The sequence below is a fragment of the Aptenodytes patagonicus genome, chromosome 4, assembly GCF_965638725.1.
Source record: "Aptenodytes patagonicus chromosome 4, bAptPat1.pri.cur, whole genome shotgun sequence".
NCBI classification, from domain to species: Eukaryota; Metazoa; Chordata; class Aves; order Sphenisciformes; family Spheniscidae; genus Aptenodytes; species Aptenodytes patagonicus.
Window position 1 is genome coordinate 49,589,875 of NC_134952.1, and position 26,035 is coordinate 49,615,909.

Sequence of the window (26,035 nt, forward strand, 5' to 3'; positions counted from 1 at the left end):
CTGTTTCATGGAAACTGTAACCTAGATACAGAGCCACCAAACTGATAAACATAACTCAATATTTGGCATGTTAGGAACAACCGTATTTCAGAGGAAATTATTTGAATTCATTTATATAGATCATAAGCCTGAAACTAAATTGCAGCCACGAATTTTGGCTCAGCAGAGTTCTCTGGACTGTAATAGCAAAGTCTGAGATAAGGTCTGGGTTTTTTAGACTTCCAGAACACAGAGTGAAACTTCCTTTTCTTCTTATCATGTCAACCCTACCACTGTATATTTCAGCCTATAGTAACATTTTTAATTATAAACCTCATTTTTCTGTCGACTTGGACTAAGAGAAAAAGAAAAGTGCTTCAGGTTCAAAGGAATTGCCACAGGTTGGGAGCAAATGATAAACAGTTTTGTTTGGTTATTTTATTCATATGCAAGAAAAAGAACAGATTAAGACTGACTTTCTATATAAAATTAAAAGGTGACTGCTTCACACTTTTTTTTCAACCACTCAAGGTATTTTCTGATGAAGAACATCAAACTCCAATTTTCATAAGCAAATACAGCTGGTAACTCTAATTGTAGAAAGTACAGCTTTCTTTTTTCCAGCATCCTTAGAAGGAAAGTATCATCAAGTCTTTCTGGTTGACAAATGAATAACGAATTTAGCTCACTGTGTCTCAGTAGAGGAAAACACATGATGTGAAAATCTCAAAAATAGTATTAAATTTTCAAATTAAACATAACTGAAACAGTTTCCCACCTACAGATGCCATAGATTAACATTTGAATCCCATGCTGATCTTGAGTATTTACAACTTCACAAGCAAAACAATAAAAGCCCAACCTAGCTTTGAAACTGTTGTTTTTATCAAACATCTAACTTATTCTCATGCAGCGTTAGAGCACCACAGGAAAAAGGGACTACACCATAAAGATGTAAACGAGTGTAGAAAGTCAGTGCTGCTTTGCTTAAAGTTTGTGATTGTATCACAAAGAAACTTACCATGTGTTTCAGTCTGGCACAATCTTATTTTACTTTCTAAATGCTTGTGGATTTCTGCATACCTCTGTACAAATAAAAAACACTTTACTCTTTATTATCATATGGTATTTAAATGATTTAAAAATGAAACAAATCTGTTGGATCAAGTTCCCAAATTCAGGTTAGCTATGCTCGACACCGAGCTTGAAAGGAAACAGAAGAGAAAAGTGACTTTTGTTGTCTTCATCTTCTTTCCTTTGTGGCACCTATGGCAGTTGCCAGAGTGTCTTTTGAGACCCTGTTCATTTCAAGGTGCTTCAGATTTCATCTGTACCAACTTTGTTTATCTCCAGCAATTATACACTTATCAGGCTGACTAAAAATAATTCAAAGGAAGACTTTGTTCCACTCTATTAAGGATTTTTCAGCATACTTGATGCAAGTTATGTAGTGATAAAAGCTATATAATAATGCAATTAATTATTCTATTTCCTTGCGTAAATGATGCATAAAGTTTTGTTACCAAGAGAAAGGGATGGTCCTCTATTCACTGAGACATTAAAATTATTCGGCATTTAGGATGTGAAGATGTATACTTAATTAGGATTACCACTTGAACTTACAAAAGCCAAGATATTCAAATAGTTGATATCCAGTCTAACACACCTGCTGGTCTTTTCTTGTCTGATCAAGCACAAAAGAATACTATTATTAACTTTTCATTTCTGTCCTTCGTTGTTTTATTATCTCCCTGAAAAGGTAATACTCCCTGTTTAGATTTAGAATTAAATTGCACTTAGTCACTTGTCATCTTTCTCTGCATTTTCACTTTGTTTCACATGATAGGTCTTAAGACTGCCAAACTTACACTTGGGAGAGAGTGGCGAGTGTCTGAATGCTGAAACTTTGTAGAGGTGGTTACCCAATGCCATCAATACTGATCAGACACGGTGGCTGTGATTGCTGGGTAGAAAGCTATTCATGCCAGTGAGACCGCAAAGTTGTAACGTGGGCTAGAAATCAGTTCTTGTGCTGACAGCTACTCACCAAAATTCACCTTCTCTTAGAGAATCCTCCATTTCAGTCTTTAACTATTTTGAGACCACATTTTAGAAGTTCTTGTGAATCCTTGTCCCAGTGCCTTACCTGAGAGGAACCTAAAAAAAAGCAGCTGGAAAGAAAAATAACTAGAAGAAACTGCTCAGATTCCTGCCAAGAGCACAGAAGTGCACTTTATTTTCTACTACACGAGACACTGCAGTGCTTTTACATACAGCAGAATCTCATTATTTTGTACTTCATTATTCATGTCTTGGGTAAGCCACACAATCCAAGCAGAAGTTAAGTTCTTCCCACATCCAGTAAAAATATTAATAGCAGACGCTAAAGGGATGCTTTATTTCCAGTAAATCATTGGTTTTGCAGAAAGAAAATTCACTGCTTTCACTTGTCTGCAAATAATTAAAACTAAAACTGAATTGCCAGCATTAATTAAAGTTAATTCCCAGATTCCACTGTACTTCAAGATAAGTATACTGTTATATTCCTCAAGAATGCACTTTCTTTTCAGAGGAGAAAGAGGTATATACATATGGTATATATAAGAGGTATATATAATGCTGCCAACAAAATTTCTGTGAAGCTTTGAATCTTCCTCTTCCATGGGTAATTATGTAAACAGTGAAATGGAAATTGTTATATAAAAAACTGAACTAGCCAGAAAGAATAAATTACTTTTTTTTTTTTTAAATTCATCAGCATGAGATGAAACTAATATGGAATCCAATCAAGTCTGTGCTATGAGCAGAACTAAGGATCAACACACTATCTCCTTCAAGATGGACGTATTTTCAGTGCTTTCAGTTTAAAGAATTCATTCCATTCATAGAGTCCAAGTATAAACCAACTTTTCTGAGTAATAACTAAGTGGAAACAAATCATGTATGACAGATACAGAAACAACATTTAATTAAAGATATGAACATTTTTTCAGATATTTTATTCCAGTTCTGAAGAACTGCTTCGTGTTTGCTCTTATTAATTCATTTATAACCCATAGCAGCCTTGGCCTAGGCTAAGAATGCCAAAAACTGAAAATTAAACTGAGTAAAATTATATAAAGCAACAGATGGGAAAAGGAGTGGTTTAAACACAAAGCTAAATCCCACTGGTGGAAATTAAGCACAAAAAAAGGAACAAAAAGCAATTTATTCCAAGGACTAAGTCCAGCAACTGAATGGCAAGAAACTCATAAATATCCTTCTGTACAACATTAAAAATAAGAACATCTGTTTTACTATAATTATTACAAACCTCCAGGTTTAGTGCAAGTCATTCTTTTTATGTATAAGGCCATCATCCTAATCAACAAAGGAACAGCACTGCAAACGTGGGATCCAGCCCAAAGGTTTTGTGCAGATTGAAACCTTGCAGGCTTTTCGCATCTTTGGAGTTTAATTGTTAATAGATATTCCGGCTGTTGCTTTTTATCCAACTTCTGTCTGTGGTCATACTTTCATATAGCAGGTTTTATGTCATATTTTTAGTCCTGCAACAAATCCAGACAAAGATGGAGATGGACAGAAGATACTCACTTTTTATTTGTGACAAATATTTTATGAAATTTTTTTAAAAAGTGAATCTGTTGTTAAGGATATGTTACAGGAGATAGTGACCTCTACTTTCTCATGTGATCCCTTCATTTAGCACTGCTCCGATTTCCTGATCCGGTGCTCCTTTTTCCTGAAAGCCACGGGAGTAGCGAAATGGCTGTTCTGACTTCCAGATCATCTGTAACATACTCCGTGCCAATGGAAAATGCGGGGCAGAGACCTGCTGTTGTGTCCTGGCTCCTTTCCCCCAGTGTGGACTGCATTCAGGCAGGATGGTGCATGGCTGAGCTGTCACTACTCAGGAGTAAAACAGCGGTCTTCCTGAAGAGAGGAACTCCCTGCTGCATGGTGTGCACCATGACACCTGCCCTGGGGAAAGAGAGCAGAAGGCATCTGCTGCTGTGGGCAGATCACCACTACACAGATTCCTAATTCAGGTCCTCAGGACTGAAAACCTGGCCACTGCATCCGTCCGGCATAAGTGTCCAGCTTTTCTCTCCGGATACCTGAGTGTGGTAAGGATGGGACACGCCTGAGCCATGCCCTGGTGTGTGGCTGAAACATGCACTCTCATCCAAGATCCCAAAAGCACTTCCAGATACCACAGTGTAGGCTTTAGGTCAGTGGTGTTTGTTCCAATGGTCTCTTGGCTGTTCTAGCAAACACCAGAAAGAAACACGTAACGCAGCTGGTAGCTCCAAGCACTGTTTTCTCCTCCAGGGTTGAGCAGACCTCCTGCACTGCAAGAATCCAGTTTAGTGAAGTGTAGCAGTATAAAAGTGGACTCACACAAAAGTCATTATTCCTGCATGGTTTATGGGTGCTTTACACTTTTCTGTCCTTATTTTGATATATATCAGATGGACATTTTGACTGATATTTATCGATTACAATATTGTAAATTAAAATTAAATGTAAAGTGAAAAGTGTAACTGATTATCTTGCCTGCAACTGGATAAGTAGGGGAACATGAACTGAACAAGCTGTATGGAGGAAATAGAAGGAAAACTGGCGATTCAGAGTGAGCTTAATTCATCACAGGCACATGTGGAATTGTCTGCTGTTCTAGCATTTAATTAGGACTCGTGTGCAGGAAAATAACTTGAAAAATATTCTTAAATCAGGAAAATAAATGTAAAAATATCTTTAAAGGTTTTAACATTTAATCTTAATGTGTAATTTAGTAGACAAAATGAGGCAATTTACAATGACGTTTTGTGACAGTTACACACAGTAGTTCAAAAAGAATTATGGCATTAACCTTCTGGTTCTGAATAAAATTAACGATGTAGTTAGCAATGACCAGCCAGCTTCCTATCTTATTGGAATTTCTTTGAACATATCCAGATTAAACTATATAACACAACTGGGCTGATAAACTTTCAAAAGTTTTCCTTAGTCTGGAATATATCAGGAAAAGTACAAGGACAGCTTCTCATCACCAAAAATCATTCAGTACCTTTTGCTCCAACCAAAGGAAGATGAGACTGTTCTGAAAAAATGGCTGACTTTTTTTATTTTAAAGAAGGATTGATTTGAAAGTATCCTTGTTTTAACCTATTTGCCTAAACCAAACTAAATACCTTTTCAGCTGTCTTAAAAATCTCAAGCCCCTCTTCAAATCCCTTCACTGGCTTTCTTTCATCTACCGCATTAGATTTTATCTCTGCGGATGAAATCCTACTCCCCACACACACCTCCAAGTGCTCTCTTCAATGACGAGAATCCAGCTTTAACCCTGGCTGGGTGGTCTAATCCTTTCCACAGAGCATTTACAACCAACGTATAAACCCAGCTTATGTCCTTCTCTGACCCTATATGCGCTGACCATGCTCCTCCCTCTGTTTCCAGTTTATTGTTTCTCTAACAGACGCTCTTTCCTTCACATCTGTCCAAAGAAGTGCTAATCTAATAAAACAGAACAGGATTATGATAATAATTTTTATTAGAATCACCGCTGATTTTATATGGTTACATCCATTCCTTATATTTCATCTTTTTAGACTGTAAAAACCCTAAATCTCTTTGTCCACAAAACTCCTAAGACCCATGGGTCAGACAGGAGCAATTGGTTGCATTTCTCATGCTATGAGATAGCTTTGGGCACTGCTGATCCAGTCATCCAACAAATGTCCCAATTCCTGTTGACATCAGCCACAACTTCCTCGTCTTGCACAGTTGCACAGTGGATTTACATTGAAGGATCATCTCCAAATTAATGCTTCATACTTTCTATGGCAGAAACTTGCTCAAGTCACCTTTTGACATGGAAAACAGATCCTGGACCTCATTGAAAACAGTCATTCCATTTAGGAAGAAAAAGTTCGTAAAGGCAATTCTGTCTAGTTGTAGACGATCTCATAAAAGTATCATACCTGCCCAAGCTCAGACAGGTCTATTGAACACTGAGCTCCCTGTTAGGACTCCTAACTTATGATACTGGCAAAAAAAATAACATTCTCACACTCCAAAAAATTGTGTAAGTCAGTCAGTCAGTCAGAAGTCTTCAAGCATCAGTCCAACAGGCACGTGCTACTTTGTCAACATACGTGAATTTTCCTTGGTACTGTGCTCCAATTTTCTGATGTACTATGCAAGGTGTATCAACACTGACTGTTCTCTACTTACTTGTCACAATATTAACCGATGTCTTTCCAGACTTTGATCCAAAGAGTAGAGGCTGAGCAGCAAGTCCATTTAGGCAGTGAACTGATTTCTGTCTACGTATCTGTCCTCTGGTCTGCCAACACTGTTCCCGGTAAGGCCAGCTGCACGAGGGCAAATGTGCTCGACACCATGTCTTGCCCTGAGGCTGATACTGGCTCCTGGAGGCAAAGGACCGTATCAGTTTATCTAGTTATTTTAGCAGATAGACGGTGTGCCAGTCTACCTTAGTATTCAAAGCAATTTGACTTTGCCTGCTGACAGCTTTACAATTAATATCAGAAAATGCGTGCTGGTGGGTGATTTATTCTTGCATGTGACTGAATAACCTAACCCTTCACTTGAAAGAGTTTGTAGATAGTTAATAGGGAATACATTTCCTATGTTATCAGAAGCAACACTTTTTTCTCCTCCATACTTAGGCTTCAGCTTACAGTGGATGTGTTTCTTGATTGCATCTTTTGTTTGTTGGTCTCTGTGAGACTTCACACATGAAACTAGTCTTGCTGTGAGGTGAGTCACTGTTGTCATTTCAATTACCAAAGAATTGTTTTTCTACGTAGTATAAGCATTTCTTGTTATATAGCATTTTCTATTTAAGAACAGTTAAAATCTACATTAAAACTTCACAATCCTCTGTGTTATTTTTGTTCGCCTCATACTCGATGCGTGATTAGTAACCCTTTCAGTGATAAACATCTGCCACAGCCACAAACTCTTTGCTCACACTGGCTGAGATTGTGCTGTCTTTCCTTGTTAGGGCACTGTAGAGTGGTGTAGCAGCATGCAGTGCATTGCACCTACCCAGCTTTCCAGAGGACCTTTGTCCTTTCAAGGGTTTGCATGTTTTCCTCTGAAGCTACATCGCATATCCAATATCCCTCAGGAAGCTGCTGCAAGGGACTCCCAGAAATTTCTCCCTTGGGGGACACCTTGTTGCCTACCTCCTTTCATAGTGTGGTCTCCAGAAGATATCCATTGTGAGTGTGCTGTGGCATTACCCATGACATTGAATCTGCATCAAGTTAAGCCAAATTTTTCTAACAACCAAATTGGAATGTAGTTTAGATTCTGGGCAGCATTTTACGGGGTGGGGAACATGACACACCAACAAAAAAACGTGTAAGAAGATGTGTAGGTACATTGTGCAGCTATGCCAGGGGTGAGTGGCAGGTGAATATGGTGGAAAAATAAATAGTGGCAGTTGGCTTGGGTGAGGGAGTCCATTTTCGTTTCTTGAATGAAAGCCCTTGCAGCTGAACAAGGTCTGTCCGTGAAAGTATTTCCATGTCCAGTAAAATATGAGGAAAAAGTCCCCACGTTAACCTTCTAAAATGAGTTTTTCAAAATACCATACTTCTAAATGAGAATAAGATGTAGCAGCATAAAAAGGCATCCTCTGTGGCAGAGGGAGAATGTAATGCAAAAGAATTTACCAATACAAATAGCAGTATTGGCAGGTTTTTTTAAAAAAACATAGCACATGTATTTGCATATCTAGCACAGGAAAGGTTAAAACTCTAAATACCACCAACCTTATCTAACAAATAGTTTTTATTTGCTATTCAGAGTGTCTTTTAGGGATTCTTCAGAACTGTCAGAGATAAACAGTTAGCTCTATTGGCAAATACCATGCAAACATACATGCAAAACAAACTGTGAAAATAGTTAATCCAATCCAATCCAAATGACATCTACTTCCCATTTTTTACAAGTACCCAGACTGGCAAATTCCATAAAGGCCAAGGAGGCAGATAATGTTTAAGATTATGTTGTTTCTGTGTGTGCACAGATTTTCCTCTTTGGTCCCAACAGATTTCCTACAAATCTCAATTTTAAAACATTTCTTTGAATGAATATGCTAAAATCCCCCTATCAATCTTACAGCTGTGAAGCAGCAAACCCAGTCTGGCACAGTCAATCATAATACTTAGCGTCTGAAGAGATAACTCACAAAGAGAGAGATGTAAAATTCAGAATCACAGATACAGAAGGAAAACTCCTGTCATTTCCCTCTCCTGCTTCTCCAACTGCACCCACTGTGAAATGATTTAAGGTCAAATCCTCACTAGGCAAAGCAGCGTATGCTCAGTGTAGTGTGAAAACCACCACCCTTATTATCACAGAACCTGTTTAATGTGAAAAACTGAAAAATGTCAGTAAGCCCAGTTTTACCAGAGAAAGAACAACTAATTCTAAGGAAGTTCAGGGCTGAATGGTGCTGTTATAAAGATGATAACATTTGACTCGACAGAAGCAATGCCTCCCTGGATCAGTTCATTATCCCCCTTATCTGCTACTTCAAACCTCTGGTTATTTACCTCCAAATATTACCATTTCTTTTCAGCCAACTAGAAATTAACTTCAGAATAGTTCTTGCAGCCAGTAAATTAAATATATTAAAAAAATATATTAAATATATATTAAAATATATTAAAAAAATATATTTGCCAACAAAAGTCTCAAAAATTTGAAGGCCATCTTTATTCTGAGGGTTTACAAAGGAACAACATTTGCTAATTTATTTTTACTGTATTTTTAGCTAAGATGGTTTCACTGGAATTTTTTCCTTCTGTGAACCCTGTGCCCTCTATTCCTTTGTGCTTCATGGGGTCTGAGTGGATGTGAGGAAAGTGCACACCCCCTGGGTGAGTGCGTACGTACTCTGGTAGTACCGATGAGGGAAGCAATGAACTATGTCCACTGGCTTCCCAAGAGCCTGTTAAGGAAGTCATTGATTTCTTTATACCAGTAGCAAGTGGCATTTTGGGCAGAGAAATAAATTCTTCAGCTTTGTGACTTAGGAGTGAAACATGCTTTATGAAGAGCTTGGTCCATGCTTCAGATTTATCCTGATTTTTTTTCCACTCTGAATTTTCTGGAACTTCAGTATTCACTCGCAGAGGCGATCAGCTCCGGTGCAGGCGCGTCCCACAGCAGATCGGTGGGTCACGGCGTACAGGGGGGTTTCCTGAGCCGGGGAACCCACAGGGGAGCACAGGGACCCGCCGGGAGCCGGCAGCTCTCACCAGGGCGGCTGACGAGGCGTGGGCAGGGCCAGCAGTAACGGCTGCCACCCCCCACTCCCACTCAAGGCAGCCCCAGGGAGCGCTGCCGCCAGGAGCGCTGCCAACAGGGCGGGCAAACAGGGCGTGGCACGTCAGCTAGGGCGTGGCGTGGCAGTTTGCGCAGCAGTTCGTGAGGAAGGGCGCGCAGGGAGGGCGCCTCTTCGAAGGAGGGGCATTCCACGGGCCGAGTGGGGGACTTGAAGTACACATAACCCAGCAACTGGGCACTGTTCTGTGACCATCGGCACAGGTCCAGGGCGCTCATCCTACCTCACTCCTCAAGGCAGAATGGTGGGCACTCGTCTGAGGGTAAAGGCCGCGGCTCCCAGCTGGGGGGTCTGCACCATCTACCCCAGCGGCGGCCAATGCCTCCATGCAGACGGAACTGCTGGAGGGAGAGGCTGCAGTGCAGACCTCAGGCTGCAGGGAGTGCCTAGGCCTCTCTCCGGGGGTAGGGACAGGCGGCAGACCTGCCTGCAAAAGGTGTGCCCAGGTGGAGGACCTCCTGCAGCAGGTGGCTGAGCTGCAGGAGGCGGTGAGAAGGCTGCGTAACATCAGGGAGGCAGAGAAGGAGATAGATAGCTGGTTCCAAGCGCAGTCTGCAGTGGACCCACAGCCCACAACCAAACAGCCAAAAACTCCCCCACGGGCACACGCAGAAGGGAGCGGAGGGGGCCAATAATGCAGAAGAATGGACGGTTGCAAAGGCAAGGACCAGCAGGAGGAAGAGGCTTCCCTCGAAGCAGAACCGCTTCACCGCTCTGCAGTCCAAAGAGGAAAGTCCTGTCACACCAGGAGAAGCGCTGGAGCTGAGTAAGGCAGCCCGATCTGCCCCCCGTATAACAACCAGCGCCACTAAGAAAAGGCGATGGGTGACAGCAGTAGGCAACTCACTTCTGAGACGTCAAAGGGGAAGGGATTTGAAAGGGCCAGTCGAATCTGGCAAGTCAACAAATGGTTACGGGACTGGTGCCACAGCCAGGGGTTCGGCTACTTAGACCATGGGACTCGCTTTGAGAAACCTGGTCTACTGGGGGCTGACGGGGTCCATCTGTCAGAGAAGGGGAAGAGCATCTTCAGTCATAGGCTTGCCAAGCTGGTGAAGAGGGCTTTAAACTAAAGCTGCCAGTGGAGGGGAACCTCAATCCATCCCACTCCTACCAGTTTGATGCCAGGGCCAGCAATAGATGCCCAGAGCCTGGAGAAGGAACACAGGTCAGCAGGAGAGCGCCTGAAGAGCAGCACAAAGGAACTCCAGCCAGTAAGACAGCTTCATCGGGGGCCCAACTTCAATGCCTCTATGCAAACACACGTAGCATGGGGAATAAACAAGAGGAGTTGGAGACGCGCACATGCCTGCAGGGCTACGACCTTACTGGCATCACAGAGACGTGGTGGGATGGCTCCTATGACTGGAGTGTTGGGATGGAGGGATACAGATTCTTCAGGAAGGACAGGCAGGGGAGACGAGGAGGGGGTGTCGCCCTCTATGTCAATGACCAGCTGGAGTGCATGGAGCTCTGCCTGGGGATGGATGAGGAGCTGACCGAGAGCTTGTGGGTCAGGATTAAAGGGAAGGCAGGGACAGGTGACATTACAGTGGGGGTCTGCTACAGGCCACCTGACCAGGAAGACCGAGTGGATGAGGCCCTCTATAGACAGATAGGAGCAGCCTCACGCTCACAAGCCCTGGTCCTCATGGGGGACTTCAACCACCCCGAACATCTGTTGGAGGGACAACACGGCAGGGCATAAGCAATCCAGGAGGTTCATGGAATGCGTTGATGAGAACTTCCTTCTCCAAGTGATAGAGGAGCCATCGAGGATAGGTGCTATGCTGGACCTTGTTCTCACCAACAAGGAGGGGCTGGTGGGGAATGTGAAGCTCAAGGGCAGCCTGGGCTGTGGCGACCACAAAATGGTGGAGTTCAAGATCCTTAGGGCACGAAGGAGGGCACAGAGCAAGCTCACTACCCTGGCCTTCAGGAGAGCAGACGTTGGCCTCTTCAGGGATCTGCTTGGTAGAGTGCCATGGGACAAAGCCCTGGAGGGAAGAGGGGCCCAAGAAAGCTGGGTAATAGTCAAGGATCACCTCCTTCAAGCTCAGGAGCGCTGCATCCCAACAAAGAGGAAGGCAGGCAGAAACTCCAGGAGGCCTGCATGGATGAACAAGGAGCTCCTGGACAAACTCAAACACAAAAAGGAAGCCTACAGAGGGTGGAAGCAAGGACAGGTAGCCTGGGAGGAATACAGAGAAATTGTCCGAGCAGCCAGGGATCAGGTTAGGAAAGCTAAAGCCCTGATAGAATTAAATCTGACCAGGGACGTCAGGGGCAACAAGAAAAGATTCTATAGGTATGTCAGAGATAAAAGGAAGAGCAGGGAAGATGTGGACCCTCTCCACAACAAAACAGGAGACTTGGTTACCCGGGATGCTTCACCAGGAATATGGGTATTTCGGGTTTGCAGGGGCTAGGCTTCAGCATTCCCTTATTTACCCATATAAATCAGAGATTCTAGTCCACAGGTCTGAAATGGTGTATGGCTCTTGGAGAGGGTAAACTAAGGTCCTACGCTTGGGTATGTTGCCTTGTGGACAGCAGGGACCAAGCTGGCACAGTGGCTGGGTATCCGAATGTTGATGCCTGTGAGGTGGTAAGCCAGCAGACTGGGGGGAGGATACAGATTGGTTGTTCCAGCGCATCTCAAACTGGTGGTACACCAGGGAGACTGTTGTCATCTTCTGCCAGGAAATGCTGGAGCCAGAGCCCTTCTCGTCAGCTCTTGGCAGAGACAGAGGTGCAAAAATGCCCAGGCATCTCTCTGTAGCTCTCCAGCCTATTATGAATAATTCACATCAGACCAGGAGGGGAGCAGAATTTGGTTCGCAAATCATAGAATAGTTTGGGTTGGGAGGAACCTCTAAAGGTCATCTAGTCCAACCCCCCTGCCGTGGGCAGGGACATCTTCAACTAGATCAGGTCGCTCAGAGCCCCGTCCAACCTGACCTGGAATGTTTCCAGGGATGGGGCATCCACCACCTCTCTGGGAAACCTGTGCCAGTGTTTCACCACCATCAGCATAAAAAATTTCTTCCTTATACCTGGTCTATATCTACTCCCCATTAGTTTAAAGCCATTCCCCCTTGTCCTGTCGCAACAGGCCCTGCTAAAAAGTTTGCCACCACCTTTTTTATAAGCCCCCTTTAAGTACTGACAGGCTGCAAGAAGGTCTCCCCAAAGCCTTCTCTTCTCCAGGCTGAACAACCCCAACTCTCTCAGCCTTCCTTCATAGGATAGGTGTTCCATCCCCCTGGTCATTTTCATGGCCCTCTTCTGGACCCGCTCCAACAGGTCCACATCTTTCTTATGCTGAGGGCTCCAGAGCTGGACACAGTACTCCAGGTGAGGTCTCACCAGAGCAGAGTAGAGGGGCAGAATCACCTCCCTCAACCTGCTGGCCACGCTTCTTTCGATACAGCCCAGGATACGCTTGGCCTTCTGGGCTGCGAGCGCACATTGCTGGCTCACGTCCAGCTTTTCATCCACCAGTACCCCCAAGTCCTTCTCGGCAGGGCTGCTCTCAATCCCTTCATCCCCCAGCCTGGATTGATACCGGGGGTTGCCCCGACCCCGGTGCAGGACCTTGCACTTGGCCTTGTTGATCCTCATGAGGTTCACACGGACCCACTTCTCGAGCTTGTCCAGGTCCCTCTGGATGGCATCCCGTCCCTCTGGCGTGTTGACCACACCACTCAGCTTGGTGTCATCTGCAAACTTGCTGAGGGTGCACTCGATCCCACTGTCTATGTCACTGATGAAGATATTAAACACAACCAGTCCCAATACGGACCCCTGCGGGACGCCACTTGTCACCAATCTCCATCTGGACATTGAGACGTTGACCACTACCCTCTGGATGTGAGCATCCAACCAATTCCTCACCCTTTACCGGACAGTCCACCCATCAAATCCATACCTCTCCAGTTTAGAGAAAAGGATGTTGTGGGGGACCGTGTCAAAGGCCCTACAGAGGTCCAGATAGACAACATCTGCAGCCCTTCCCGTGTCCACTGATGTAGTCACTCCATCACAGAAGGCCACTAGGTTAGTCAGGCAGGACTTGCCCTTGGTGAAGCCATGCTGGCTGTCTCAAATCACCTCCCTGTCCTCCATGTGCCTTAGCATAGCTTCTGGGAGGATCTGTTCCATGATCTTGCCAGGCACAGAGGTGAGACTGACTGGCCTGTAGTTCCCCGGGTCTTCCTTTTTTCCCTTTTTAACAATGGGGGTTATGTTTCCCCTTTTCCAGTCAGTGGGAACTTCACCGGACTGCCACGACTTCTCAAATACGATGGATAGTGGCTTAGCAACTTCATCTGCCAGTTCCCTCAGGACCCGCGGATGGATCTCATCGGGTCCCATGGACTTGTGCACCTTCAGGTGCCTTAGATGGTCTCGAACCTGATGTTCTCCCACAGTGGTCAGCTCTTCATTCTCCCAGTCCCCGCCTTTGCTTTTGCGCAATGCGGAGGAGTGAATGACACATCCATGAAAGAAAAATGGTGGTAAAGCTGTTACTAACAAAGTTTTGTATCAATCTGCACATCTAAACCTGTGAGTGCTGAAAACAATGAGATGTAAAATGAAAGGCCAAGATTATGTCTTATGGCTTATCTATTTCTTATTTAAAAAAAAAAGAATTTAGAACACCTTAGAAAACTCTGTATTTTGATTGCAAAACTTCCTTATTTTGTGTCATTGGGATATTTTCATTCCTTATTAGTGAGTTTAATTTTCTGCCACATAATACTACTATATCTTTTAAGTTTCATGCTTCTTTGTTCACTTCATTCCCTGTTCAAAAGTAAATATTTCTTGACTAATAACTTCTTCTCTGCCCATTTCTTTCCTTTGTATTTCCGTAGGGAAAAAATCTGTTGTCAAAACACAAGCGACGGATAAGTCTTTTATAAGCAAAGTGGACAGGCTGCCTAGAGAACACACTTAATATTCTTATTTTTTTAGCAAGAGACTGCTCTTCATCAAACAATCTGAAATACTGACTCAGAAGTAGGTGATTCATGTCATAAAAATTTTTTTCCTAAAAATGTGACATTTCAACACACCTGTGGTCCAAAGGGAAGGTGTTCTGAGGACATCATATCCAATCCCCCAGATCCTCTGTTTCACTGTGACTGGCACTGTTATTAAGTCATCGTACTGTGTCTTAGTAAAGGGAGAACACTGAACTTCAAAAGGAATACAATAGATGTCACTATGAAGTAATAATTTTTGTTAGAGCAAAAGTTTGAAGATGTCTGGATTCAACAGACACTGCTGCTTATATACAGTATCCACATTTGATAATTTTAGTCAGGCAAAGAGCTTCTGTTAGTGAACCTGCACTGGAATTGTTAATTGCCATCCTACCAGCCATATGTCCTCTTTTGCATTATCCCATAGTCGGCAAGGAGCAGGCTTTGCTTTGAACCAGCCACTGACATCTGTGTAATGTGTATGTGTTACCTGTCATTTCTGTTTGCAAGACCACATGGGAGAGTGGAAATAAACTCCTAAGTCTCCAACATGAAGTTCTAATACAAACCTCCACGGATACTGAAGTTCTGTTCCTTACAAAGAATATTTCAGAGAATAGAGCAGATATTTTACTTTATTGGAACTCGGCAGAAGTAAGAAAAAAAGTAAAATGATACAATCCACTAAAGAGTTTTTTTAATAGTCCTGATTCTTTCATAGTGTCACTAGCTTCACATACTTCTGAGAGCCTGTGGATGCCATGAATACTTCACAGGTACTGATAATTTCCTTCAGAACTACACAGTAATCACAGTACCTTTTTTATTGCTTTGAACACTTTTATCTGAATACTACTAATTCTTGCATAATGATTTTTGTATTGACAAAGAGTTTGTCTAAGTAAGAATCAACGCCGTGTATTAGTAAATAGTTAGACTACTCAACTGCTGAGCACAATACTGCACTGATTAAGCTAACTCCTGACTTTTTTACTAAGTGTTTGTATCTAGACTCTTGGACCTTTATATTCTTTGTTGTTATATTTTTTAAAAAATTACTAAACCACACATGTATATACATATGTACATATTTCTGCCTGTAACAGTTAAGCGATTCAAATTGCCACAATTAATGGACAGTCTGCAGTGATGGCCCATATGAAGGAAACAAACATCAGTTACACATCATAAAAGCAGCCACTTGAAAAAATGTAAGGCAATCAAAGGACAGATCAACCACAGACCCAATTAAGCCCCTAGGAATGATCAATCCAGACAAACCAGTGACATTAGCTATCCCTAATGCGGTCTTGGGAGAAGTTAGACAAGCCAGAATAAAAGATATTGCATTACTGACAGTGGGAGGGGGTTGTTAACGATATGTTGCTCCCTCCACAGGAGTCACTGGAGGTGGATCTCTGTGGTCCACACAGAGCCATCAGCAGCATCCCCATGCGAACACAGGCTTGGCAGGCACTTTATGAAAAACAGTTTGCAGGAGGAAAGCATGCAAACAGGAAAACAAGAACGAAGGAGGGCAGAAGAGAGGATTTCAAGACTTTTTATCCTAGAATAAAATCTACTCTTTTGAAACATTTCATAAATATCAACACCCCACTCCCCCAAGAAAAAAACAAGCAGACAGCGACAACTGGCTGAATACTGGTCTTTGTAGAAGCAGCTTAATTACAGCAACTTTTGATTAATGTCATAAATAGCAACACTGACAGAATCAATTGTTGCTAGAGTTTCTTTCATATTTTACATAAAGAATAAGCTCTTTAACACGAACCTCCTTGAGAGCCTGTTGCTGAATCAATCTTCCCAGTTAAAAAAATGCAAAGTCAGTTGTGAGAAAGGAAAACAAAATGCTTACTATACCCTTGTGTTTCTCCTGGTGGAGAAACTCTTTACAGACTCCAGCAGCAGTCAATTTCTGGCTGAGGAATTTTACCGACAGCCAGTACATTTATTGATTGCCAGAAGCCCCCATGTGAAGACCAACAAAAGATCTGATAGCAGAGTCCTCAAGATGTAGCCTGGGGATCTATCAGGATGCTTAAAAATCTAGTGCAGGTTTTTTTGAAAGGATTTGTCAGGGCCCTTGGCTGCCTCTGGTGGGACCATGCTTTGCCGTGGAGGTACTGCCTGCCCCTGCCTGCCCCTGCCTGGCTTGCTGTGTGGCTGCCCTTGCCTCCTGGCTCACCTTCCCCTGGGGAGCAGCCCAGCTCTTGCTGCTCCCAGACAGAACTGCGTATGAGATGGTTTTAAAACATCCCTTTAAATGTCAGAGCACTTTCCCCAGCTGAACATGTTATATGGTAACGCATTATTTCTCGGCCCTTGGTTCAAGGCCAGACAGTACATTTTATGGTCAGTGTGGGAAAAGGAGCAAGAATTTTTTCCTGCTTTTTTCCTGCTCTGCTTTGCTCTGTAAGCAGAGCAATTACTGTCATGCACCAGAGAAGACTTTCCAGCTGTGGAAAGTCCCACAGGAGAAATTCTGAGGAAGAAAATGCCTCTAGAGTATTCTGTTAGTGGGTTACTCTCTGCTCACTGCACTGCCAAGGCAGATAATTGACCCTTCGTGAAAGAGCCCTACAGCACTGAACTCCAGATGTGACAGCTAGAAGGACATGGCAACTTTTGTGACATTCACATGCTATCTAATAACTGACCCTCAGGAATCTCACCTGTCCCTGTATCTCCGGTGGAAACACGATAGCAGACCTGGCCATACCTCTCTCAAGGAGGTCCAAATATAGGAGGGGAAAAATAAAGCATGGTGCTAACAAGTGAAAAAAAGTCCTAAAGGTGTTTCCAAAAAATCTATTAAATCCTCAAGATGTGTTAGGCTTCTGACAGCAGCTATCCACATCCAGATGAAACAGAAGTGCAGCTGCTAGAGTGTCAGGACTGTGTGATTTACAAAATGGTTTCTGGGATGTTCCAGCCTTGTGCTCTATATTGATTCACTGCCTATTTCCTGGCCAAAGAGCAGTGCTCAGAGCAACATTTGATGTGCTTTTCTGAGGGCTTCTTACCACGGGACCATGACAACTCTTAATTAGGAGGTTTTCAGTGGGTTTTGCCCAAAGCCACTGTCAGAATATCTTGGCACTGCTCTCTTTAATGACTAGAGATATTGTGAGTTTTTTTCATGCATATATAGATACATTCACAAATACAGATGTATCATCCAAATTTGTAGTGCTTGTAGCTTTGGCATAAATTGCAAAGCCTTGTGATAATATTAGATAGATGTAACTTGTCACTCAACTCTTCACCCTGTACCTGCACTCAGGTCTCTAACCCATCTGCCAGGGACACCACTAAGAATTTCAAACCACTCAGCAAACTCTAGCACTGCCCATCCCTTCCAAATACCCAGTTTGGCAGAATCATGTTTTCTCCTTCCTCTCCAACTGTGCAATTCACAAACACCCACAGACTTTCCTTCCCTCAAAACCTCCTGGCGTGAAGGCTGGATTCAGTCCAGAAGCAACAGCACGAGGAAGAGCTACTGACCAAAGTGCAATTTTTCTCCAAGTTTTCCATGCCCTGTAAGTCCACGCTGACATTGTGTCCCCTGTTATTTAGTAAAGGACAGCACTAGACGCAGTGGGATACTAGCAAGCAGAGAGAAAAGGCAGGGGAGTGCAGTGGTGCAACTAGAACTGATGCGATGAAAAGTCCTAGCTCCCACCTTCCCTTTCTGGCTCCAAGCACAGCCTCAAAACCTCTGAGGCAGCAGAAAAAATGAAGTCCAGCAGTAATTTCTAAGGGAAACACAATTAGTGCATTAAGGTTATTTCACTAAATAATCCCTTTTGCTCCATCACAGTAGTGCCTTTCCTGACCTCTGCTGAGAAAGACTGTAAACTCCAGAGGAGACAGGCTGAAAACCACCACTGAGAGTTACTCAAGGACTGTTTTTCTGCACAGAATCTCTGTTGGAGTACTGTGCCTTTGGAGTAAAGAGGGTGCACAGCTACCACCCTTTTAACCTTTCAGAGAGGCTGTGGAGAATGAAGGGCTGCCGGTAGGACATCCGAGCACTTTTCTGCATCCCAGGGATACTGACGATATTTTCTGTTGTTGGGTTTTGGGTTTTTTTTGTTTCTTTCCCAAACTAAATTGCAGATTATTTTTAACTCCTTTATTTTGAGCTGGTAGTATGATCACAGGTTACCTAACTTCGCCATCTAGTGCCCGAGTCCGCAGCACTTGCTAACAGCAGCAAAAGCCTAGGGAGACCCTAGAGGGTAGCCATAAGACATTTAACAAAGAGAATATTACATCAGATCTGTGTTGTCTTGCACAACAAACTTGCACATCAAATCTGTGTTGCCTTAAGATAAGTTTGTTCTTGAATTTATTGGCATAATTCCACAGTTATTCCACTAGCTTTGTTGGACTACTTGTTCTAGAGGCAACATCAATTTTAGAGAGTTAAAATAATTGAATGCCATGTCTAGTGCAAAGAAAGTTTCAAACTTCGTATGGGAATTCAAAATGTTTTAAGGGAATGTTTCAAGAAGTGTCTATGTTCTTGCAAAGAGGTTGATGGTAATGGCTTTCTTCACACTACAGGTACCAAAGACCTGATTATTTTTGTGTTGATAGTCCTTTTTCACAGAAACATTGGCAGAATCATGGAAGAAACTGTCTGAAGAAGTTAATTTGCAGATACTATCATTAATCATACCAGTTCAGCTGTCCCTTATGGGATGCTACATACTAACTCTCCCTGTGACTGGCATCTGAATCTGAGTTTTCTCCAGCAGCACTGCAAGTTTTCCATGTGGCTTTTTGAATGATCAGTTTAGCTTATAAGAACTTTCAAAGTAAGATCTATTAAATTAGTTACATGAGAAGTGATTTATCATAGCTACCTACCACCTCTTCCTCTGCTAAAACACTGAAATAGATGCGCTTCAGAGGAAAAAACCAGATTACAAATTCCAGCAGAAAGAACGTGAAAGCAGGAGACAAGCTGTCCTCAGACGTAAGTCCAACTGTGATTGGCACAAAACCTTAGTATTTAGTATTTTTACTAAAGTTTTATGTTTACTTAAATTTTATATTTACATTTATTTAAACCTTAGTATTTTAAAATTGTATATTTATTTAACCCTTATTATTTAGTATATTTATTTATTTAGTATAAGGCACAAAACCTTAGTATTTCTGAGCTGCAATGAAAACTATTCCACTTTGTTAAATATTTTCCATCACAACTAAAGTAAAACATGTGAGTGACCATGCAGCCGCTTCCTGCAACCCAACACCAAAGAAACAATCCATCCACAGGTCCCTTCAAGAGCAAGTTAATCCTTTCACTGGTTTCATGTTACGAATCCGTTACCTGGAAGGGCTCAGATAGACTAAATGACAGGTAGCGATAAAACCTTAAGAGCAAAGACCGTAAATTCCCCAGAAAGCCGTTTGAGTAAAGACTGGCAACAGTGACTATATGTATTCACCCATTCTTACCCTGCTGTAAATTTGAGATTCAGAAGGGGAAGAAGGAGAGAAAAGGAGAGTCAGGAGTAGGTCGCACACCTTGCGTGCACTGATGGGTACGGGAGCATACTCGAGCAGTTACCAGGGAACCACTGGAGTACTGTAGATCCACGTTTTAGCCTGGTTTATGGTTACTGCTCACGTAAGCAAGCCATAAGATAAATAGACCTGGCGTGAAATCAATGAAAAATATTTGCAACTCGTGGGAGGGAAACAAAGGGGCCTGGGCTTTGCTTACACCTTGGACTAGGACTCTAAAGCCCTTTGCTTTCTTACAGAACATGGTATCAAAAGGCTTTCTGTAAGACAAGAATTTCGTAAGAGTTAACTCCTGTGGACCCAAAAAATGCTTGAAATAAAATCCTCTCACCAAAGATGGAGACCACTTGTCAACGGAAGTGTTGATTAATGACCTGTTTCAATCAAATATTTAAGCCATTCTTGTCTAAACTGCATAAAGATAGAAAAAGAATTATTAAAAAAGCTCTGTGTGTTTCTTGGCAACGGACTATTTGGTTTGGCAGAGTGAAATGCATTTTCATAGGACCTCTGATGAAGCTTAGTGGGAAGGTAAGACACGCAAAAGTCATTTGACTTGGCAGTATGAACTAAATGGTTGCAGAGTGATGAATGTTAACACTACATTTATTTTCATAGTTATATAGTATTTATATTATTTATATAGTACCTTTTAAAAATAATAGCACTTTAAGATTTTCCGCAACAGAATCCTAAGAACTTATAGTACCTGTAGAAACACAGTCCAGGGCTGTATCAAACTGTTCAACGGGGACTTACACCTGAGAGGAGCCAGCCTTCCCCCAGGCTGTAAGATACTCTTTGTTTTTTAATTCCATGAAACTCTGGGAGGCTAGAGGGAACAAATGTATGTTTCCTCTGTATTTCCTTCTCCCAGTTCTTGAATGAATAAATTGTAAATAATCGTCCAAATACTACAAACACTGGAGTTCGCTGCACTTACCATGGTGTCCTGGTTTCGGCAGGGATAGAGTTAATTTCCTTTCTAGTAGCTGGTACAGTGTTTTGGATTTAGGATGAGAACAAAGTTGATAACGCACCGATGTTTTAGTTGTTGCTAAGCAGTGCTTACACTAGTCAAGGACTTTTTAGTTTTCCATGCTCTACCGACTGAGAAGGCTGGAGGTGCCCAAGAAGCTGGGAGGGGGCACAGCCAGGACAGCTGACCCAAACTGGCCAAAGGGACATTCCATACCATGGGACGTCATGCTCAGTACATAAACTGGGGAAAGCTGGCCGGGGGGGGCCGCTGCTCGGGGACTGGCTGGGCATCGGTCAGCGGGTGGTGAGCAATTGTACTGTGCATCACTTGCTTTGTGTATTATTATTATTATTATCATATTATTATTATTATCATTTTATTTCAATTATTAAACTGTTTTTATCTCAACCCATGACTTTTTCTAATTCGTGCTCTTCCAATTCTCTCCCCCATCCCACCGGGTGGGGGGAGTGAGCGAGCGGCTGCGTGGTGCTTAGTTGCCGACTGAGATTAAACCATGACACATGGTAATGATATGGTAATTTTATGGTACAGTATGGCAATGAACAGAGGACGTGATCATGGCTATAAACACTGTGTGATCACGGACACAGCTATACACATGGCCAAAGCAGCAAATCTTTGAAAACTGATCATTAATTTGTTAGTATATACTCCAAATAAGTAACTTTCAGGTATTTGAATATAAATATTGGTGGTGTGATAAGGCTTAATGATCTCCCACATTCATCAGTAGCTCATTCTGAGAGCACAGGACTTTCAAAGAAATGAAACCTTTCATTACAGCAGAGGTTCAACACTAGAGGCTCCTTAGGCCTCCCTCAACAACGTACCTTAACAAATAGATACCACACGTTAAAGAGGACAGACAACAGCCAAAACTATATGCCATCTCAGCCTTTCAGATTGTATAAGGAATGACTGGAGATGTTCACTGAGAGCAACCTCTGTGCAGCGGTTGTTGAGAACTGCACCAATGAGAGATGCACACTGAGTAGATAAGAAGAAAAGACACTACAGATTAAAAAAGAAAAATGAAACAAAAACAAAATTAAAAAAAGAATAGCTCTCATCTGACTTCAGGAATTTGCTTATTAGCTCAGCTAGATAATTCTAGCAATGAAAAGCCAAAAACCATAAGCAATTTGTCTGGTCACTGAAATTTGAGGGTCGGGTCTGTTGCTGAGGTGAATTTGCCTTAGCTGGGTCACTGAAGGGAGGAACTGCCTCCTTGCACACCAGCGAGTCTCTTCCACTTAATAACAGCTCTGCCGCCAAAGCATTTTGTAATCTTAAACCGATGGGCAAATTTTTCAGAGGAGATGCCAGACCCCCTGGGTGGCAGCAAACCCTCCTGTGAAATTTTAACTGCGCACACGCAGTGCCAGCGAGCAGCCCAAGAAGAGCGGTGGCAGCGGGCACTGTGGTGTGACACACAGCGCTGCAACTCCTCAGCAGAGCTGTGGCAGGCAGGATCGATTTTGGGCTCCTAGGGCAAACTTAAATCAGACAAAAATACATTTGGGGTCAATCCCAATGTTTCCCTCAGCCTGAAAACAAATATTTCATACCGTCCTTTATACTTCAGGTTTCAGTATTTCTTCCCTCATTTTGCTTTACAGATTTGGGTAAGTAAGTTTGACAAATTTGGTCTCCAACATTTTTTTAAGTTAAAATGTTCGATAGACAAAATATCTAAAGTAATATTTATATGTACTCATTTTGGTCTTGAAGGAACCCAAAACCACATTTTTAAAATTTGATTTCTTTTCCATTATGTTAAAGGAGATGGTGATGTTTTCTCCCCCAAAATATATTTTGTGTATTATTTAAATGAATAACACATTACATAACAAGTAGAAATCGTATTATGTTACAGTTTGGGAAGAAAGCGGCAAATACTGAAACCTCAGGGGAAATGCAGATAGCGGAATGTAATTAGTCATATTAGTTTCTGGCCAAAAGATTAGATTTTATATCTATACACTTATTAAAAGTTTTACTAAGTGATAGCAACTGGCAAAAGCTTTCTAATTGTATCCAAAAGATAACAATAAAGATGTTTGACTGTTGCATGACGTTTTATACCAGGCACTGCATTTTCTGAAGTGCTGAGGAGACTTTGTGATGGGTCTCAAGACAGGTCTCAGGAGCTGAAGCATCTTTTGAAAATCCAGGATCCGTTCTTGAGCCACTCCGTTCTCCAGCAATAGTCTGACTGATTTGTGATATCTGATGCGGATGTGTGATTAACTCACGGCAAGAAAACAGGAACCCTGTCCTAAAAAAAAAAGGAATATTGTTCAAAACTGGCTTTCAGTAAAGATGCACAACACTCTACAACTGGCCTCTGTTTATACTCAGCGCCACTCACTGCTTTTCCAAGAACTTCATTCAGACTGAGTGTAACCAACCACTGGAGAAAGACACTCTGCAGGTCATTCGCAGATAGTTTTCAGATATCGCCTGCTAGTGATTGTACCAAAGTGCGGCCTTGGCTCTTCCTCAGACCTGTTCTCCTGAAGGGAAGCTTTCACACCTGCACCTTGGCAGACCACAGCTGCTAACACATGTTCACGGGGCAGCGGGAATTTTTCGTTTTGTGCTGGAAGGTCTTTCAGACACAGTGCAGCACTACGGAAACCCCTGCAGCCGCCGGCGGAGGTGTGACAGTCCTGGACACGTCTTGGAAACGTTTCTCAGTCTGCTTCCCCGAGCAGGGTTGGGGATCACTGGGAGAGTTCATGACAGAGCTAGCAAACAGCTTACACTCACAGAAGTTTTTCAGAATTAATGTCTTTCCGAATTTTGCACTGATAGATCTCTCAATTTTCATTTATCCTAGTAGATTAAGACCTAGTCCTAAGCAAATGTTTTCTTCTGGAACAGTTGCCAGGAAGATAAACTCACTCTATGAGTACTGGTAGGCATGCCCTGCACAGCAAAAGACCCTTGTTTTTTCCTTATCCAAAGACTACGTGTCCACTTACCTGCTGAGTCTTCATTAGACCTGGATGGTACTTCTTTACAGACTTTTATTTGCTTGGAAACATAGATGTTGATACATCTTACCAGCTTCATTTTTCTTCCTATATTTGCAGCTGATTCTTTCACAGACTTTCCTTCAAACTAAAATAACTGTACTGAATGCAAAGGCAACCTGTGTAACTGATATAATTGCAATTTTTAGTTGTACTATGAAGAAAGATACATTGTCAGTGTTGTTGTCAATATTGAAAACATACATATGTTCATCTCTGTTGGAAGGAAATCAGATGCAAACATATTAATGGCATTTTAGGTATAGTAGGGCTAAACACCAATATATATAAGACTAGTTGAGGCCTTCAGACAGTAATGCATTGTCTTGTCTTTTTTTTCAGACGTACAACTTAAAAAAATTGTGCTAGCTGTAATAAATGCAAAATAATGAGTGTCCCACCAGAATTTCTTGTAAAGCTCTTGTATAGAGTAATCAGATTGCCTTTATCTATTTGAAGAAGGTAAAATTCCCCCTATGTTAGCAGAAGCTTAGGGTGGGTTTTTTTTAGTCAGTATTAGAATTTCCAAATAAATTACCCAGAGCAGCTATCCCTGCTGAATAACTCTGCAGCTTTTCCATGAACTTGGACTAAAATCCACAGTTAATAGTCACCATTTCCCCAGCTCATAGCTGTGGGCAACAATACTAAAATGTACTAATTTGAGCTAACTCTGCTACAGTATTTCATGAAGAAAAGGGGGTTTTTTGCCCCCTTTGGCAGGTTATTTAAAGTGTCAATTCAAACTTTTGGCATTGATGTCAAATCTTTCCACAGAAAAGCTGTTCCTATTCTCCACAGGGCTGTTAAATGTAGAAGCAATAGACTTCATTCTCCCCTAACTGTAATTTTTCCACTATCCTATTACTATAATTTTCCACCATGCTTTTGACACCCTTATTGGCTCTGCCTTACCGGAAAAAAAGGGGGCTATTTATTTGTTTTGTCTTGATGACATTTTCATCACGAAGGAGGAGGTGGCCTTCAGCACACACAGCTTGCTTTGGAGCAGAAAGGAGAGGAGCAGTAGCCGTGGCTGTACTGTGAACACACACATAGCTCACAGCTGTGTATTTCATGGGAAGAATAAATCTAGTAACAGTAGTAATAATAATAATGACAATGATGTGTGCGGTGACATTTCACAGTGCATGAAGTTTTTCAGACCAGCCTTGACTCTAAGCATCCTCATGTGACACTAAGAAATGCCCCTGAACGGTCCCTATCTGGAGATGTCCTATGAAGATGAACAAGGACCCAGATCTCTTCCCACAAAGACTTCTGTCTTACTGCAACAAATTTCTCTATTTCAGTGTGTCTCTTCGTACAGTAAGGTGCTGCTAAATGGCAGTCACACTCCATAAGCTCAAGAAAGTGAAAGTAGTAAGTAATATATCAATATAAAGCAATTCACTAGGAAAATGAACAATGCAACAAACCTGTACTCCATGTTTAAATGCCTCACTCCTCCTTAGTGCCTTACCCCAAGGACTGAACTGCACCGGTGCTTCAGGTAATCCCAGCTGGAACAAGGCACTCAGAGAAGGTCAAGACTTCTGAGCTGCCCAGGATTCAGGCTCTGTGTCCAGCAGTATTTCCTATGCAGCGTAAGTTATTCCTATTGCGTCAGCTCAGGATGTCAGGAAAGCAAAATATTTAGAAATGGGATGTCATCTCAAACTTACCATCATAAACATTTGGGAGGAGAGAGCCAGCTGCTCTGCTTTCTCTGTTTAGCCAGGAATGAACCTGCCATTTGGGATTTTAAAACCAATTAATCATGGCTCCAATCAGTTCTGATCAGTAAGCAAATGTTTAATTCTGGTCCATCCTTTGTATTACTCTTTAAAAAGCAGGAGGCAGATTTTTAAGGTGATTTTTGTTGGTTGGATGTTTGGTTTCTGGAGCTATTGCCTTCCAGAGACAGCTGTCTTAGAGGTCTATGTGTGCTGACAAAGGCGAGCACAGTGAAACGCCCAGGCACTGAACTGCAACATCTGTCCTGAGGAGGTGGTTTTTCTCCTAAAGGAGCAGAAGATCACTCTACCATTGTTTTCCTCAGATT